Source organism: Lithobates pipiens, unplaced genomic scaffold (assembly GCF_037356315.1).
Source record: "Lithobates pipiens isolate NorthernLeopardFrog02 unplaced genomic scaffold, aLitPip1_a1.2 Scaffold_16, whole genome shotgun sequence".
Taxonomy (NCBI): domain Eukaryota; kingdom Metazoa; phylum Chordata; class Amphibia; order Anura; family Ranidae; genus Lithobates; species Lithobates pipiens.
In genome coordinates, this window is record NW_027507748.1 from 422107999 (window position 1) to 422125364 (window position 17366).

General features: G+C 40.6%; 1 protein-coding gene across 3 annotated transcripts in view; it reads right to left on the bottom strand.

Moving 5' to 3' along the window:
- The window catches only part of FRMPD4 (FERM and PDZ domain containing 4), a 491089-nt gene that overhangs the window by 122861 nt on the left and 350862 nt on the right, over window positions 1–17366 (bottom strand). The window lies entirely within an intron of this gene.

A 17366-nucleotide genomic window follows, 5' to 3' on the forward strand; every position in this document is an offset into this window, starting at 1 on the left:
AAGAATGTGAGTAATGTGTCAGGGATTTAGTCATAAGTGCAACTGAATAGCTCACTGCTTCAGTGTAAATTAATGTTCAGGCTTTGGGTTCTTTGGAAAAGATACCATCAACAGGTAAGATATACAGTTCTTAACCAGTGGTAACAGGTATAGAGAGTGTGGACTTTAGCAGGCAGAGTGTAAGGCTGCCATGTGTCACACCTTTCATAGTTTCATAGTTTGTAAGGTTAGTAAGGTTGAATAAATTATTAATTAATTTGTTGTGTGAGTGGAAGCCAGTGGAGGGATTGACAGAGAGGGGTAGCAGAGACAGAGCAATTGGTAAGGTGGATGAGTCTGGCAGCAGCATTCATGATGGATTGAAGAGGGAGAAGGGGTTGCAGTAGTCGAGGCGAGAGATGACAATCAGTGAATTAAGAGCTTTGTTGTGTCATTGGTTAGAAAAGGGCATATTCTGGAGATGTTGTGGAGGTTGATGTGGCAAGATTTGGATGCTTCTGCATTGTCATAAATCCACATGCACCTCTGGTGGTAACCACAAATGGCTCTGACGACATTTATTGCACAGTCACGGTCCACCTTTGTCACCAACAGTCAGTGAAATGGTCTAAAGCTATGAGGTGCAGCCAACATTGGAGCAAGTGCATATATGTAGAAACTGGCTGAAAGAGCCCAGAGAAGATCTGCAGCACCAAGATTCAAAAAGTATCAAAAAAGGTGAAAACAACATTTTATAAAAGAGAACAAAATATGACATTGATAGAGGGCCACCTAGCGGCGTAACACATAAGGGGTAGAGCCGGTGACGTAAGATGACTTCTCAGTACAGTCGGATGGAAGGGAATGCCAAGAGTCTATGGGAGCAACACTGAGAAGAATCTAACCTGGTAAGAGGAATGACAATCCATCCACAAGCTGCAGCCTCTATCTAGGATGCCCCCAGTGGTGATTTGAATAACCATATTTGCAAGCAATCTGTGATGCACCAGTCTTTGTGCACTTTTCAAGGTGAGCTTATTTTTTTAATTTTGTGGTTTTAATAAAGTAGTGTTTTTATAGAAAGCACTACGGTGGTTTGTTTTCCGAATACCTGTTATGAACCTGTGGATGGCATTTTGAGGGTACCAAGAGGAAAAAGGTCACATCATCTATTATATGTGGTGATATTCCTTAAAGGGACAAGCCCATTTGACCTATAAAGTATAGTTAAAATTGGGAAGTTAGCTGCTAATATTGGCAGTGTTTGTTGTATGGGGTGTGTTGTATTCACAGAAAAGATGAATACACTAAAAAGTCGAGGACATTCACTGAATAACACCACACGTGGACTTTGTTCTTTATTTCACTCCTTTATTTATGTTTTATTTGGATTATTTAACTTTTTTAATTTAAACTTCACAGTGGATTGTCACTTATAGTGCAGCGCCTAATCATTTTGTTGTTTTTTCAATTTAAAAGTATGTGGCACACTAAGCAGATTCTGGCAGCAGTTTATTTATTTGTTTTATAGATTATTATTTTTTTTCACTTGATTGCACTTTTTTTTAGGATTGTAAAGGTGTGCACAGGGGTATTTCTGTTTCTTATATACTGTACAAACATATAGTATACTGTATATTTATATGCATTATACATATTTTTAAATATACCATATAAACTAAAAATATATAGAAATATGACTCTAAACCCTTTACCTTTATGCTGCTGTCATGCATGTAGAGATAAAAGCAATATTTGCATACAGTTTACTGTTTTCATGTCCTACTTTCTTCTAAAGCTAGTTTACTAATATAAGATGAGACATTTCATTATTTATGTAATGTCTCAAGTGTCTTATTTTGTACCAGATGCCCTTAAACTTACAGGGTGGTTGGATGTACAAGCATCTTGGTCTGCTGTTAAATACGGTTTGTGTTTATTTCTATGGAAACAGGAGGAAAAAAGGACAGAAGCACTGTCAGACTGTGGCAGCCTCAGTTATCTCAGGGAGAATTGGTGGTGGCTGGGATAAGCTTTTTTAGCCCGCTTGACTCCTGATCATCACCTTGGGAGTGGTGTGGTCTGTATTTTAATGACCTCATAGATATAAGTAGGTTACTTGTTCCTGCTGAAAACTGCTAGAACATTTGATGACGGTTGTCATCGAATGTTAATGACAGGTTATAAAATTGTGACTAAATTAGTTATAAATAAATTGTTACTGTACAACTGAAGTGAGATTATATTTCACAGTTACTGAAGGTTATTGCTGAAGCGAAGCAGTAAAGCCGAATACCAGAAATTCAGCTACTTTGTTAAATGTACTGGATTAGTAAGGGTTAAGTCCAAGAAGAACATGCCACCTCATAAAATGATTTCTTTAATTTAAAGTTTACATTTTATTATGAGCGGCAAGGGCATATCTATTGCTGTTCTGACCTTCAAAGTTTCAGCTTCTGAGGCTACAGAATCACATGCAGCCGCTGTGCCTGCCCCTTCCTTTCCTTCTGCCAAATCACAGAGTGCTTTGTATTAACTGAACTCATTCACAGAATACAAAGGCTTCTGTGAATGAACAGTAGAGAGAAGGGTTGGGCAGAGATCTGTGTGTGAGAAGATAGCATCTCTCCCATCATAGCTCCGGGAATGTAGTGATAGTTGCACTCCTGGTGCTCCGTATAACTGCCAGATGTAAAGTGACCACAAGGTGACATGCACCTCCTTGGACTTAACTCATGCCAGCACATTTTATAAAGTGGCTGAATTCTTGGAGTTTGGCTTTAAGAAAGAATTGACTGTTACCACCTTTCTAGATCTCTATAATACGAAAGGTACACATTAAAATAATTTGTAAATGCAAGAGAAATACATTACAGTGCTGCAGCTTATCCAGAAAAGGTTACAAAGCCCTCCAAAATGAAATGGTATAAAAAACAGACATCACAGCTTAAACACATATAAACCCAATGGACCTTACACATACAATCTCACTATCTCCAAACTAATAGTTAAATAATACTCATAAAGTGAAAAAATATTTGTTAACACTCCAAGCACAGTCTTTATATCCCAAAACCAGTATAAAATCCTCAACACTTGTGCAAATGTTATATATAGAACACTTCAGCCACCATAAAAGTGTCTACCACCTAAGGTTGAATTCCACACTCACCAGAACTATATGACTTTACTTCAGAGTTTCAGGTCACATGCATTTTATGAGAACTGGAATTCCTAGCATGGTCCTATTTTACCCCTGACTTTTATTCACAAAGAAAAAACATCTCATGACATCTGATTTCATATTAAAACATATAATACTCCCAATAGTGTTATAAAATATAGTGTTTAGTTTACATTTACAAATGCAAAACATACATGTTTACATTAGTTTTCATATAATTTAGTTTACGCGTCTTTAAGTATTCAATGCAAATTTTACTCTTCAAATAATAGGGTTCATTTACTAAAACTGGAGAGTGCAAAATCTGGTGCAGCTCTGCATAGAAATCAGTTTCCATTTTTTTTCTATTAAAGCTTAATTGAACAAACTGAAGTTAGAAGCTGATTGGCTACCATTTGCAGCTGAACCAGATTTTGCACTCTTCCATTTTAGTAAATCAACTCTAGGGCCAGGTTCACACTGGTACAACAAACACTCTGACATTGGGAGCTCATGTTGCATAATGTGTGAAAATCAAGGTTTCCTTATGGGGGCCATCTTAACTGGTCCGACTTTGTAAATGCTTCCTGCACTACTTTGGTCCAACTTTGATCCTACTTTAGCCTATTGAATATCACTGAAGTCAGATCAAAGTCGGATCGCCATCTTGACTGATCCGACTTTGGCATGTGTACTGATGATCTTGAAGGGGAACTCCACGCCAAATAAAAAACCGGCATGGGTTCCCCCTCCAAGAGCATACCAGGCCCTTCGGTTTGGAATGGATTTTAAGGGTAACCCCCACACCGAAAAAACGGCGTGCGAGTCCTCTCCAAAATCCATACCAGACACTTATCCGAACACACAGCCTGGCGGGTCAGGGAAGGGGGTGAGGACGAGTGAGTTCCCCTCCTTCCCCTCCTGAACCGTACCAGGCCACATGCCCTCAACATGAGGGGGTGAGTGTTTTGGGGCAGGGGGGACCTGCCCCCCCACCCCAAAGCACCTTGTCCCCATGTTGATGGGGAGGGGGTGGAGAGCTGCAGCTGCAGGACTGAGGCACTGTGTGAGAACTGATTGGAAAAATAGAATACACACCCTTCACACACACAGCAGAAGAACTGTGTTTTTAAAATGGGAGTAAACTCCCATCTCTTACTTTTACCTATAGGTAAGCCTATACTAAGGCTTACCTATAGATAGTGTAAATATCTCCTAAACGTGTACTGTTTAGGAAATATTTACTGTACGTGCAGCCAGCGACATCACTGGTGGATGCGCTCTGAAGGAATGGCCGCCTGGGCCATTCCTTAAGAGGCCTGTGCTGAAAATTGCGGCTCCCGTGCATTATTGCGGCTCCGGCCAGTCACACAACCAGAGTCTGCGGACCCAGAAGGGAGAAGGGTGAAGATGAGAGCGCATACAGCTCTGACATATCAGCGTTGGGAGGACTTCAGTATAAGGTAAGTTTAACATAATGTGCTGGTATGCAATCATACTAGCACATTATGACATTACCTTGCAGGGTACAAAGCAAAAAATAAATAAAAAATACAGCGCTTTACTACCACTTTAACCCCCCTGACGGTATTCCCGAGTCTGGCTGGGGGTGGAATTTTCATACCAAAAGCGGTATCCCCGAGCCAGACTCGGGACTGCATCGCTGGATCCAGGAGGAGGTTTACTCACCTTCTCCCTCGGATCCAGCGTTGTCTCCCCGCTGTACGAGCGAGCCGTGTCTCGCTCGATGCATCACATCGCCGATCTCCGTGCCCTGCGAGCGTTGCGACGCACGGGGACGGAGATCGGCGCCAAATTCAAAAAGTGAAACAAACAGTAAACATACAGTATAATGTAATCTTACAGATTACATTGCTGTATGTAAATATTTCACATCCCCGTTGTCCCTAGTGGTCTGCCCAGTGTCCTGCATGCAGTTTTATGTAATAAAAACTGTTCTTTATGCCTGGAAACTGGAGATTGTCCATAGCAACCAAAACTGTCCTTTTACATCAAAAATGGTTTTAGACCAGCTAGAAAACAGTGATAATAAATTGGAATCACTTGCAGAATTGAGCGATAGTGATTTGTGGGGAGATCCGTCATCAAATACTGAAAAGTAATGACAGTGACAATTCTGCAACTGAGCAAATTTCAGTGTTTTTGATTTGATTACATTATTGAATAATTTTTATTATTGTTATATTATTATTTGGTACAATTTTTTATAATTATTTATTATATTATAATTTATGATTTCATTTTTCAAACTTTATTATACCCGGGATGTCTGCTAGACTCTGGTTTGGACAGATTTAAGTGAGTTATTCCTAAGAATTACAGGACTACAATATAAAACGCCAAATTTTCATGCAAAATAATGGTACCGCTTTTAGCACCTAAAATCCGAAATAATTGTACCGCCAGGGAGGTTAATAGACAAGCTATGTGCTGACCTTTCCTTCCTGATAACGTGATTTTTATCTCATATGTTCAGAAAAATTATGAGGGATGAAACACCAGAGAGAAATTACACTTAGAGCTTTGGAGAGAAACAAGTAAACACTACAGACATATGTGCTTTTTTCAGATTTCATGACTGAGACTTACAACCACTTTAACTATCAAAAGTGTTTCACTGCATTTAGACCCCTTTCACACTGTAGCAGGGCCACATTATCTAGTTTTAGCAGCGCTTTACCATCGTTTTAGTGGCACTATTCTGCCACTAACGGGGAACTTTTGACCCTTGCAAGCGGCTGAGGAAAGGCTTAAAAGCGCCCAAAATGCACCCCTGCCGAAGAGCTTTGCAGGCGCTTAGGCAGCGCTGCCCATTGATTTCAATTGCAGGGGTTTGTTTAGGAGAGCTGCATACACCGCTCCTCAACCGGCTCAAAGATGCTGCTTGCAGAACTTTTTTCCCATCCTGTAAGCGCACCGCCCCGGTGTGAAAGCACTCAGGCTTTCACACTGGGGTGGCTTGAGAGGCGCTTTTCAGGCGTTTTACAGGCTCTATTTTTAGTGCTAAAATGCCTGAAAAGTGCCTTCAGAATGAAAGGGGTGTAAACCTTTTATCTAATCTTTAAATTATTCTACTTGTTTTTTTTTTTTCCAAGCCAAAATAATAGTAGCAACAGAATTTTTTTAATGTTAAACCAATACTTTTTTCTGCATTAATCTTCACGGGCCGCGTTACTGAAGGCATGGCAGTGGCGTGTCCTTTGTCTTTATACTTCATGAAATAATGTGTCTCTCTTTCCCATCTCAAAAATTTAGGAGGTATGCAAATGCAGTAAATTTATTCTTTGATGAAAAAACCAAAGCCCTAGCTAGGTAGGCTTTGAAGCCTGTATCCATTTTAAAGCTTAATTTTAAATTTTTACCCTTAAAATAAAATGGATCTGGGATAGAGAATTAAAAAAGGATAGTTTCATAACCTGATTTAGTTTCTTTTTCTTCTTCAGAAACATTTGTTGCATTCTTACATACATTTCTGACGATCTGTTTAGCATGCCATCACACAGAAAATTCATCCTTTAAAAAAACTGTGTTTTTTCAAGTTTTCAAAAAGCCCTCAGTTTTTATTTATGATGTATAAAGTGACCAAAGTGCTGACTTTCATTTCAAAGCAAAGTTTTACAAGAGGAAATCATAAAGACAGGGCAGAATTAGAGGTCTCCTGGCACTGTAGAAGGTTGTCTTCATCATTAGCTATAAAAAGGAGGAGTTGTGGGGCTCATGTTGAAAAGCATTCCTTGCACCAAGATTCCAACTTTGCTCTCTGATACTATGCCTTTGTGAACCCATTGCAGACTGATCATTAAAAAACACATACCGGTACATTTTTTCTTTAAATAATAGGTACTAACATAGGTAAAGTTGATCCAGGGAAAATCCGATCGCCTATTGGGGGATCAGGAAGGAATTTTTTTCCCCTGCTGTAGCAAATTGGAGCATGCTCTGCTGGGTTTTTTTTTCGCCTTCCTCTGGATCAATTGTGGGCATAAAATTGGGTATCTGGATTGTACGATTATTTTTTATTTTATTTATTTGTTTTTAAGGTTGAACTGGATGGACTTGTGTCTTTTTTCAACCTGACTAACTATGTAACTATGTAACTATGTAATGTGCCAAAAAAAAAAAAGGTACAGGGAAACACTGAAGCTGCATTCATGATCTATCCTAATCCTGCATGCAAACTACAAAAACAAAACTCCTAAAATTTGTAATAGTACCCTCATTATTAGAAAGGATGGCAGATATAAGCAACAATAAAATGTATCAGGTTTTGAATGCAGCTGGGCATATTTTTTTAATGCTCATTACTTTAAGTCCTCAAAGTGAGTATCTCTTTTGCTTATCATTTTAAGAAATATTAATTTACATAATTGGTCTGATTTACTAAATGAGTAGAGATTCTTCACACAATAAATCATATTAATATTTACTTCAATTATCCAATCATGTGAAAAGCACATCCCTGTTTACTTATTTCATCTGCACGATTGGATAATTTAAATGAATAATCACACTTTTTATTGGGTGAAGATTCTGAACTGCTTTAGTAAATTGGCCTAAGTGTGTTCCTATATTACATTTCTAATTAATACACCTGTGCAACTACCTGGAAATGTACAGTATCTCACAAAAGTGAGTACACCCCTCACATTTTTGTAAATATTTTATTATATCTTTAAATGTCACAACTCTGAAGAAATTACACTTTGCTACAATGTAAAGTAGTGAGTGTACAGGATGTATAACAGTGTAAATGTTCTGTCCCCTCAACATAAGTCAACACACAGCCATTAATGTCTAAATTACTGGCAACAAATGTGAGTACATCCCTAAGTGAAAATGTCCAAATTGGGCCCAAAGTGTCAATATTTTGTGTGGCCACTAATATTTTCCAGCACTGCCTTAACCCTCTTGGGCATGGAGTTCACCAGAGCTTCACAGGTTGTCACTGGAGTCCTCCATGATGACATCACAGAGCTGGTGGATATTAGAGACCTTGCGCTCCTCCTCCTTCCATTTGAAGATGCCCCACAGATGCTCAATAGGGTTTAGGTCTGGAGTAGGGATGAGCTTCGAGTTCGAGTCGAACTCATGTTCTACTCGAACATTGCCTGTTCGCCTGTTCAGCGAACAGTGAACAATTTGGGCTGTTCGCAGCAAATTCGAAAAGCCGGAACACCCTGTACAAGTCTATGGGAGAAATCTAAAGTGCTCATTTTAAAGGGTAATATGCAGGTTACTGTCCTAAAAAGTGTTTAGGGACCCGGGTCCTGCCTCAGGGGACATGGATCAATGCAAAAAAAAGTTTTAAAAACTGCAGTTTTTTCAGGAGCAGTGATTTTAATAATGATTAAAGTGAAACAATAAAAGTGTAATATTCCTTTAAATTTCGTAGCTGGGGGGTATCTATAGTATGCCTGTGAAGGGGCGCATGTTTCTAGTGCTTAGAACTGTCCCTGCACAAAGTGTCATTTGTGCAGGAAAAAAAATCTTTTAAAATCACTTGCGGCTATTGTCGGGTCCCGTAATACAGAGAACATGAGTGTTCTCTGCATTAGCCGACAATTCATTCATTCATTGAAAAAAAAAAAAAAAAAAAGCGTGGGGGTTCCCCTAAATTCAATTACCAGGCCCTTCAGGTCTGACATGGATATTAAGGGCAACCCCGTGTCAAATTTTTTAAAAAAATTGACGTGGGGGTCCCCCTAAATATCCATAACCAGACCCTTCAGGTCTGATATGGATATTAAGGGGAACCCCGCATCAAATTTTAAAAAAAATTGACGTGGGGGTCCCCCTAAAAATCCATATCAGACCCTTTATCCGAGAACGCAATCTGGCAGGCCGCAGGAAAAGAGGGGGGGACGAGAGAGTGGCCCCCCTCCCTCCTGAACCGTACCAGGCCACATACCCTCAACATTGGGAGGATGCTTTGGGGGTCTGTGACCCCTCAAAGCACCTTGTCCCCATGTTGATGAAGACAAGGGCCTCATCCTCACAACCCTGGCCGTTGGTTGTGAGGGTCTGCGGGCGGGGGGCTTATCAGAATCTGGAAGCCCCCTTTAACAAGGGGACCCCCAGATCCCAGCCCCCCCCTGTTTGAAATGGTAAGGGGGTACAAAAGTACCCCTACCATTTCACAAAGAAAGTGTCAAAATGGTTAAATAAGACAAACACACTTTTGAAAAATTCCTTTATTAAAAATAAAAAAAATAAAAAAAAGATTCCAGCGGTGCTAATCCACTCTTGCTATCCAGCGACGGGTCTCCGGGGTCCAGCTACGAAATTTAAAGGAATATTACACTTTTATTGTTTCACTTTAATCATTATTAAAATCACTGCTCCTGAAAAAACGGCAGTTTTTAAAACTTTTTTTTGCATTGATCCATGTCCCCTGGGGCAGGACCCGGGTCCCCAAACACTTTTTAGGACAGTAACCTGCATATTACCCTTTAAAATGAGCACTTTAGATTGTGAACGTTCGAGTCCCATAGACTTTAATAGGGTTCTAAAGTTCACACGAAGTTTAGGTCTGTTCGCAGGTTCTGGTGCGAACCGAACAGGGGGGTGTTCGGCTCATCCCTAGTCTGGAGACATGCTTGGCCAGTCCATCACCTTTACCCTCAGCTTCTTTAGCAAGGCAGTGGTAGTCTTGGAGGTGTTTGGGGTCGTTATGTTGAAATACTGACCTGCGACCAAGTCTCCAAAGGGGGAGGGGGGAATCATGCTCTGCTTCAGTATGTCACAGTACATGTTGGCATTCATGATTCCCTCAATGAACTGTAGCACCCCAGTGACGGTAGCACTAATGCAGCCCCAGGACCATGACACTCCCACCACCATTCTTGACTATAGGAAAGACACACTTGTCTTTGTACTCCTCACTGCTTGCCACCAAACATGCTTGACACCATCTGAACCAAATAAGTTTATCTTGGTCTCATCAGACAACAGGACATAGTTCCAGTAAACCCTGTCCTTAGTCTGCTTCCCTTCAGCAAAGTGTTTGCGGGCTTTCTTAGGCATCATCTTTAGAATAGGCTTCCTTCTGGGATGGCAGGAATGCAGACCTATTTGATCAGTGTGCGGAATATGGTCTGAGCACTGACAGGCTGACCCCCCACCCCTTCGTACTCTGCAGCAATGTTGGCAGCACTTATACGTCTATTTCCCAAAGACAACCTTTGGATATGATGCTGAGCATGTGCACTCAACTCCTTTGGTCGGCAATGGTGAGTCCTATTCTGAGCGGAACCTGTCCTGTGCCTTGGACACCATGTTACAGCTCAGTTTCAGGGTCTTGGCAATCTTCTTATAGCCTAGGCCATCTTTATGTAGAGCAACAATTTTTCAGATCCTCAGAGTTCTTTGCCATGGTGTGCCATGGTGCCATGTTGAATTTCCAATGGCCAGTATGAGAGAGTGAAAGTGACAACACCAAATTTAACACCCCTGCTCCCCATTCACACCTAAGACCCTGTAACACCAATGAGTCACATGACACCAGGGAGGAAAAATGGCTAATTGGGCCCAATTTGGACATTTTCACTTAGGGGTGTACTCACTTTTGTTGCCAGCGGTTTAGACATTAATGTCTGTGTCTTGAGTTATTTTGAGGGGACAGCAAATTTACACTGTTACACAAGCTGTACATTTACTACTTTACATTGTAGCAAAGTGTAATTTCTTCAGTGTTGTCCCATGAAAAGAATAAAATCTTTACAAAAATGGGAGGGGTGTACTCACTTTTGTGAGATACTCTATATGCTATAATTAAGTTGAATAAATCCAGTGATAAAAGAATGCTAGCAGTACTGCTTTTTTATACCACATTAAGCCCCTTTCTACTGGGATATGTTTTTAACCACTTCGCACCCGGCCAATGCACATATACGGCCGGGTGGGAGCCGTCTACTTCTGATAGGACGTTCAGGAACGTCCATCAGAAGGAGCGGGATCGCGCGTGCGCATGCCCGCGCAGCGCCGCAATCCCGATGCGCCCGTGTCACCCAGACACGGCGCATCTCAGATCGGCAGGAGGGCTCTGTGATTGGCCCTCCTGATCACATGACGGCCGTGTCCAATCATGGCCGTCATGTGATGTAAACAAACAGCCGGTTGCTAGGCAATCGGCTCCTCCTCTCCTCACACAGAAGTCATCGCTGAGGAGAGGAGAGCAGATCGCTGCAGCCGGCTGATGATCAGTGAGTATGAGCTGTTTTTTACAGCTTTTTACTCACTGATCACCAGTCTAGTGTAAACACAAATCACCACACAGTGTAAACACACCACACAGTATAAACACAATGTCCCCACACATGTCCCCAAAACATACATGTCCCCAAATAATAAATACACATGTCCCTAATAATAAAAACATGTCCCCCACATATGTCCCACTAAAATCACATGTCCCAATGATCACCTGCACACATATGTACATGATCATTTGCGTACATATGTCCGTGATCACACAAACCAATTATTATACACTTAACGGAATTTTTTTTACCAAAAACATGTAGCAGAATACATTTTGGCTTAAATTTATGACAAAATTTGATTTTATTGGATTTCTTTTAAAATAGAAAAAAGAAAATATAGTTTTTTTTCCAAATTTCCGCTTTTTTTGCGCTTAATTCGCAAAAAATTAAAAATGGAGTCGTGAATAAATACCACCATAGTAAAGCTCTATTTGTGCGAACAAAATGATAAAAATTTTATTTGGGTACAGTGTAGCATGACCGTGCAATTGTCACTGAAAGCGCTAGAGCGATGAAAGCTGAAAATTGTGCTGGGAAGGAAGGGGGCGAAAGTGCCCTGTATTGAAGTGGTTAAACAGCTTATTGAAGATCCATTATTTATCCAGTGCCATACTGGCTAAATACCAAGTTGTCATTAGGCAGCTCGGTATACAGAGTCATTGTACCAAGCCCATATGAGCAGCATGGTACCATGTATTTGCTTTGATGACCAGCCACATGCTAATGTTTACATGGTTGATCCCTCCTCTTCCTCTTACAACAGACAAAGTAGAGAGATTATAGTAATTTGTGAATGAGCAAAGAATAAATAGATCATCAGCAGCTGTAGATCCATTTGCTTACACTTTAAAGCAGCGCTAAACCCATCAAATGAAGTGCTTCCCAAAACAGTTACATTCAAGGCATGCCATGAATGTTAACTGTAACATTTACTCATAGCTGTCGTCATAACTGATTACATGTGCAGCACCATGGAATCTTCAGATTAAACAGAAGATAACATGGCAGCATTCTTTGATGTAAACTAGGATAGGAGAGTTTAGTTCCACTTTAAAGCTGCCTAAAGATGGAATGAAATTCATCTGATACAGGAGGGACTGCCCAAGTTTTTATTTGTGTATGGGAACTGTGGTTGCATGGATGTTGATCTACCGATCTCCCACTCTGCCAGGAAGCCTCTCCGCTGTCAGAGTACAGTGACACAGCGGGAGGATTCAAATGTGTGGATGGGGGAATTGGGTCAGTTTTTGTTTCATTTAACCTGTTGGTTGAACGAAAATAAAATTACCCATCTATGGCCAGCTTTAGTACTTAAAAGAAATCTATGGTCCCAGCATGCATTTTTATTGTTATTTTTATCAGCATTGTAATCGCAATACAAGCAATAGTTCTTTTGAATGTTGTGGTTCACCTGTCACCCTTCCTAACCCAAAATCCATATCTCAGTCTTTCAAAGACACAGACCAGTCCATAGCTTTGTTTTGTTTTTATTTGAGGGATTTAAACTTGGATAAGGATTTGAATTTTAGATCAATTGGTGAATTTTAGAACGATCAATTGGGACAAACTATGTACACTCCCTGTACATATTACTACTTCAGCACTTGCAGACTATTCCTCCTCTAGCACTTCACTTTCTGCAGACTGTTCCTCCTCCAGCACTTCACTACCTGCAGACTGTTAGTCCTCCAGGATAGCTAGCACCACATGGGTAGGCCTGACACTGCTTTAGTCAGGCCTCAATGAACTGCCTTTTGCAGGCAAGAATCCTGGGCCCCTTTGGTGTAGAAATAGTTCTGGTGCTAGCTATCCTCTATTCAGCTACCATTCCCAGATATCTCTCTTTAGGCCCTGCCAGCCAGCCTGGCTGTAATGACCTCTTTCCACAGTCCTCTCTTCTGGTTTTGTACCCATCTTAACTGCAATCTTCCAGTTCTCTCTGTCATGCCACCCCAGTCCTCCCGATTGTGCTTACTCACCAGCCCTCCCGGCTGCCACCAATAGTTCTCCCTGGAGACTTTTAGAAGTGTTCTTCCATGCTGTCCTCTGCTTGCTCTCTCATGTGCCTCTCCTCCCAAGATATTGTCACACCACCTGGATGCACCCAAGCCCCAGCCCAGGGTCACCCCCAGATCGGGGAGCTCCCTGTGGGCCTTGACAGCTTCCACACTCTCTCATTCCAGCTCCTCCACCCAACAATTCCTCCTGAGCTGGGCTGACCCCAGCTATTTAAGGAGACCTGCCCCATGCCAATTCAAGTTGGGGATTGGTCAAGGCTCCTCAAGATACCCCAGGCAGCCCCACCTCTCTTCCTCTCCTTTTAGCACTTTCTAAAAGGAAGAGGGAGGTGACAGTAAAGTGATGCAGCCTGTGAGTCACCAACTGCTACCCTGAGCCACTCCCAACCCAGAATGAAAACAAACAGGCCTAGAAACAAGATAGGCCTGCCTAAATTTACCTACCCGGCCAACAAAAGTCCTCACTCTAGCACCTACCTAACTAGCATGCTTTGCAGCTTCTCCTTTGTTATTTACTTTTGATTTATAAGGACTACATATCCCATGGTACCTTGCTGCTCGCAAACAGTGATTCCTGTACTGACCCCACCTCTTCTGAGCACCTCCTGTAGATCAGAAGGCAGGCTCTGTGAATTATGTGACATAGCATGCCTATTAACAGGACATAATAAATACGGGTCGCAGAGATCAAGAAAATAAATATGTGGGAATCTTCGCAAAGTAAGTTCATTCAGCTTAATAAGAGTAGACTAGAAATCACTGAAATACAATGTGGAAATTAATATTTGATTTTACATTTTGATCATAGATACGCTTTAAAGTGGATGTAAACCTGGTTCATGAAATTTTCAGCTGGGGACATATATCTACAGTGTTTTCTTCTCTATCTTCAAAGCACTATATCCCATAGTTATCTCTGCTCTGTTCTTCTGTTATCAGCCTGATAACTTCTGAAAAGTTCTCCGTCAACTGAGATAAAAGCAGCCCGAGTTTTGTGTTGGGGAGGATGCTATAGATTAGCAGAGGGCTGTTAAACTTTCAGCTCTGAAAGTCTCTACCTATGAGGAGTGAGGGTATGTGCCTATCCTCCAATCGGCTGTCTTGGCCCTTGCCCAGGCTTCCCTGTAGTGCTGAACAGGAAGAAAAAATATTCTAACATGATCTGAAATTTCTAAAAGAATACAGAAAGCTAAAGAGAGCAGATATACAAGTAAAACTTATGTAGGGAGATTTGTTTCATCTCTGTGTATCATCTGAGGCTGTTCACTTCACTGGGTATATATGAGGGTTTACATTCACTTTAAGTCTTTAGGCTGGATTCATACCTATGCAGTTTTAGTGCTTTTTGCATTTTGCACTACAGGCCATTTAACATTGTTTCCTATGGAACACGTTCTGTAGTGCAAATCTGCAAAATGCAAAAAGCACTAAAACTGCATAGGTGTGTGTGTGACAGACCTAGCCGGGACACAGGCTTTTTGAGAGGACTGAATGCGAGCCTCTTGCCGACTGATTATGGGCCCTGGATTTTAAGGGGCACAGGGTGAATGAGAACCCCACTATAATCTGTGCTAGTCAGATTCAATGCTGTATATATGTATATATAATGTGTGTTGCCTCATGCTGTTGGGACACACACTGTCAGATGCTAATGTCATGAACTCCAGCCACCTGTCTGTTGGCTTGTATAATGGAAATGAGTCTAGTCTGGCTTGTAATAGTATTCCACACATTGTTTGGGCTAATTAACCCTGTGTTGATGTTTATGGCAATGTTTATTGAATTGTTAGTGAGCTAGGAGCCAAAAAGTCTTATCCCTCAGTCAGAGTGTTGATTTAGATAATTAGCTCATGCTAATTAGGTTAGGTTTTAGTCTTCTACTGTATTATAAATACTTGACATTTTGGTTCTAATAAATCAGTCCATGTTGAGCAGCTAAGCAAGTGTCGTCTTGTTTTGTGCTTTTGAGCGGTTGGAATATCTGATATCTATATTCAGACTTAGGAAGCGGTATACTGACGGAAGCACTCAACCGGAGTGTGGGATCGGTTCCGTCACAGCGTGAATCGAGCCTAAGGCTGGATTCACTCATATGCAGTTTTAGTGCATTTTGCAGATTTGCACTACAGTCCATTTAACATGGTTTCCTATGGAACACGTTCTGTGGTGCAAATCTGCAAAATGCAAAAAGCACTAAAAATGCATAGGTGTGAATCCAGCCTTAGGCCTGATTCACACCTATACACTTTTTTTATTGCATTTTAAATTTTGCAGAAATACACTACAGTCCATTTAATGTGGTTACCTATGGGTCACATTCACATCTGTGCATTTAATGGAAGGAGCCAGGGACCAGCAAGTTGTGTCTTTGGTCCCATAGGTTTCAATGGATCAAAAACGTGTATTGAAAAAGGCAAAATGCACCTGAAATATGCAAATTGCAATATGCATAGGTGTGAACCAGGCCTAATACACAGGTATCTGGCAAGTTAAATTCTGGCATCTTTCTTCACCTGAAATACTGGTGCAGTGTACAGTCTCCCAATGACAAAAATAGTTGTTTGCAGTTGTACAGTGAAGTATAGTGTATGGGCATATGCAAAAAATAGAAAACTTTCTTATTATTTTTTATTAATTTTTTCCCCATGAGCACATTTGCTCACAGCATATAATGTCCTAGGGAGGCTGTACTTTCCACCTGGGCTTTCTGAGCAGAGAAAGTTGCCAGAATGTACATCATAGGGGTTCTTTGTAATCTAGCAGCAGTGGATTACATAGTTACATGTGGACTTTCTGATTCTAGCAAGGATGTAGTGCTAGATGGATAGAATTAGCTGTTCTTTCATTGATTTCACTTGTAATTGCATTTTAAAAGGAGTGCATAAAAAGATATTGGGGGTTATTTACGAAAGGCAAACCCACTTTTCACTACAAGTGCAAACAACAAATGCAAATTGCACTTGAATTTGCACTGAAAATCTGAGGGAAGTGCAGTCGCTGTAGATCCGAGGTGGACATACAAGGAGAAAAAAAACAGCATTTTAGCTTGCACATGATTGGATGATAAAATCAGCAGAGCTTCCCCACATTTCAGATCTTCCCCTCAGATTTACAGCGACCGCACTTTCAGTGCAAATTCAAGTGCACTTTGCACTTATAGTTTGCACTTGTAATGCAAAGTGGATATTCCTTCCGTAAATAACCCCCATAGTGTACACAGGTCACTTAATCAGATTAGCATGTCAGTAAATATGTACATAAGCATTATGCGAGTGCATTCGCCAATGGCATACATTTCAGCTTTTTTTAAAATATCTTTTTGTTTTGTTTTGTTTTAATAACACTATTGGGAGCATTATATGTTTTTTATATGCAATCGGAATTCTACCTGTTTCTGCTCTGAAGTAAAGCTGTATGTTCCACCACATTTTTTGGATACTGATTCTGAATGTAAGCGACTAACTAATTTTAATAATCTGGCGCACTTGGAGTGCTCTGATCAGAAAAGTTACAGTGTCTGCATCCCTTTAAATGTGATTAACCCTTAGGGAGTATCTGACCAAAAATTACATTTTTGTTGCAGATGATGCCTGAAACCTGACTTGCATTTTAGTGCAGCGTTCTTCACACAAGCAATGACATTTATGGAGGCATCTGCACACCAACTTTGTACAGAAAACTTCTGGGAACCATATTGCATTGACTTTATTGAAAATTACAGCAGCTGCAGTTTGAAAATGAAATTATATTTTTGTTAAAATTCAATTACAATATGGCTTGTGTAACAATACTTTTTTTTATTTTTCCATCCACAGTGGAGTTACCCTTTAAAGTAAAGGAACACCTTGTAAAACAACCCATTTTGTTTGAAATAGAAATAAAAGGCAAAACATTTGTTAATAGATATATAAAAAAATATAAAAA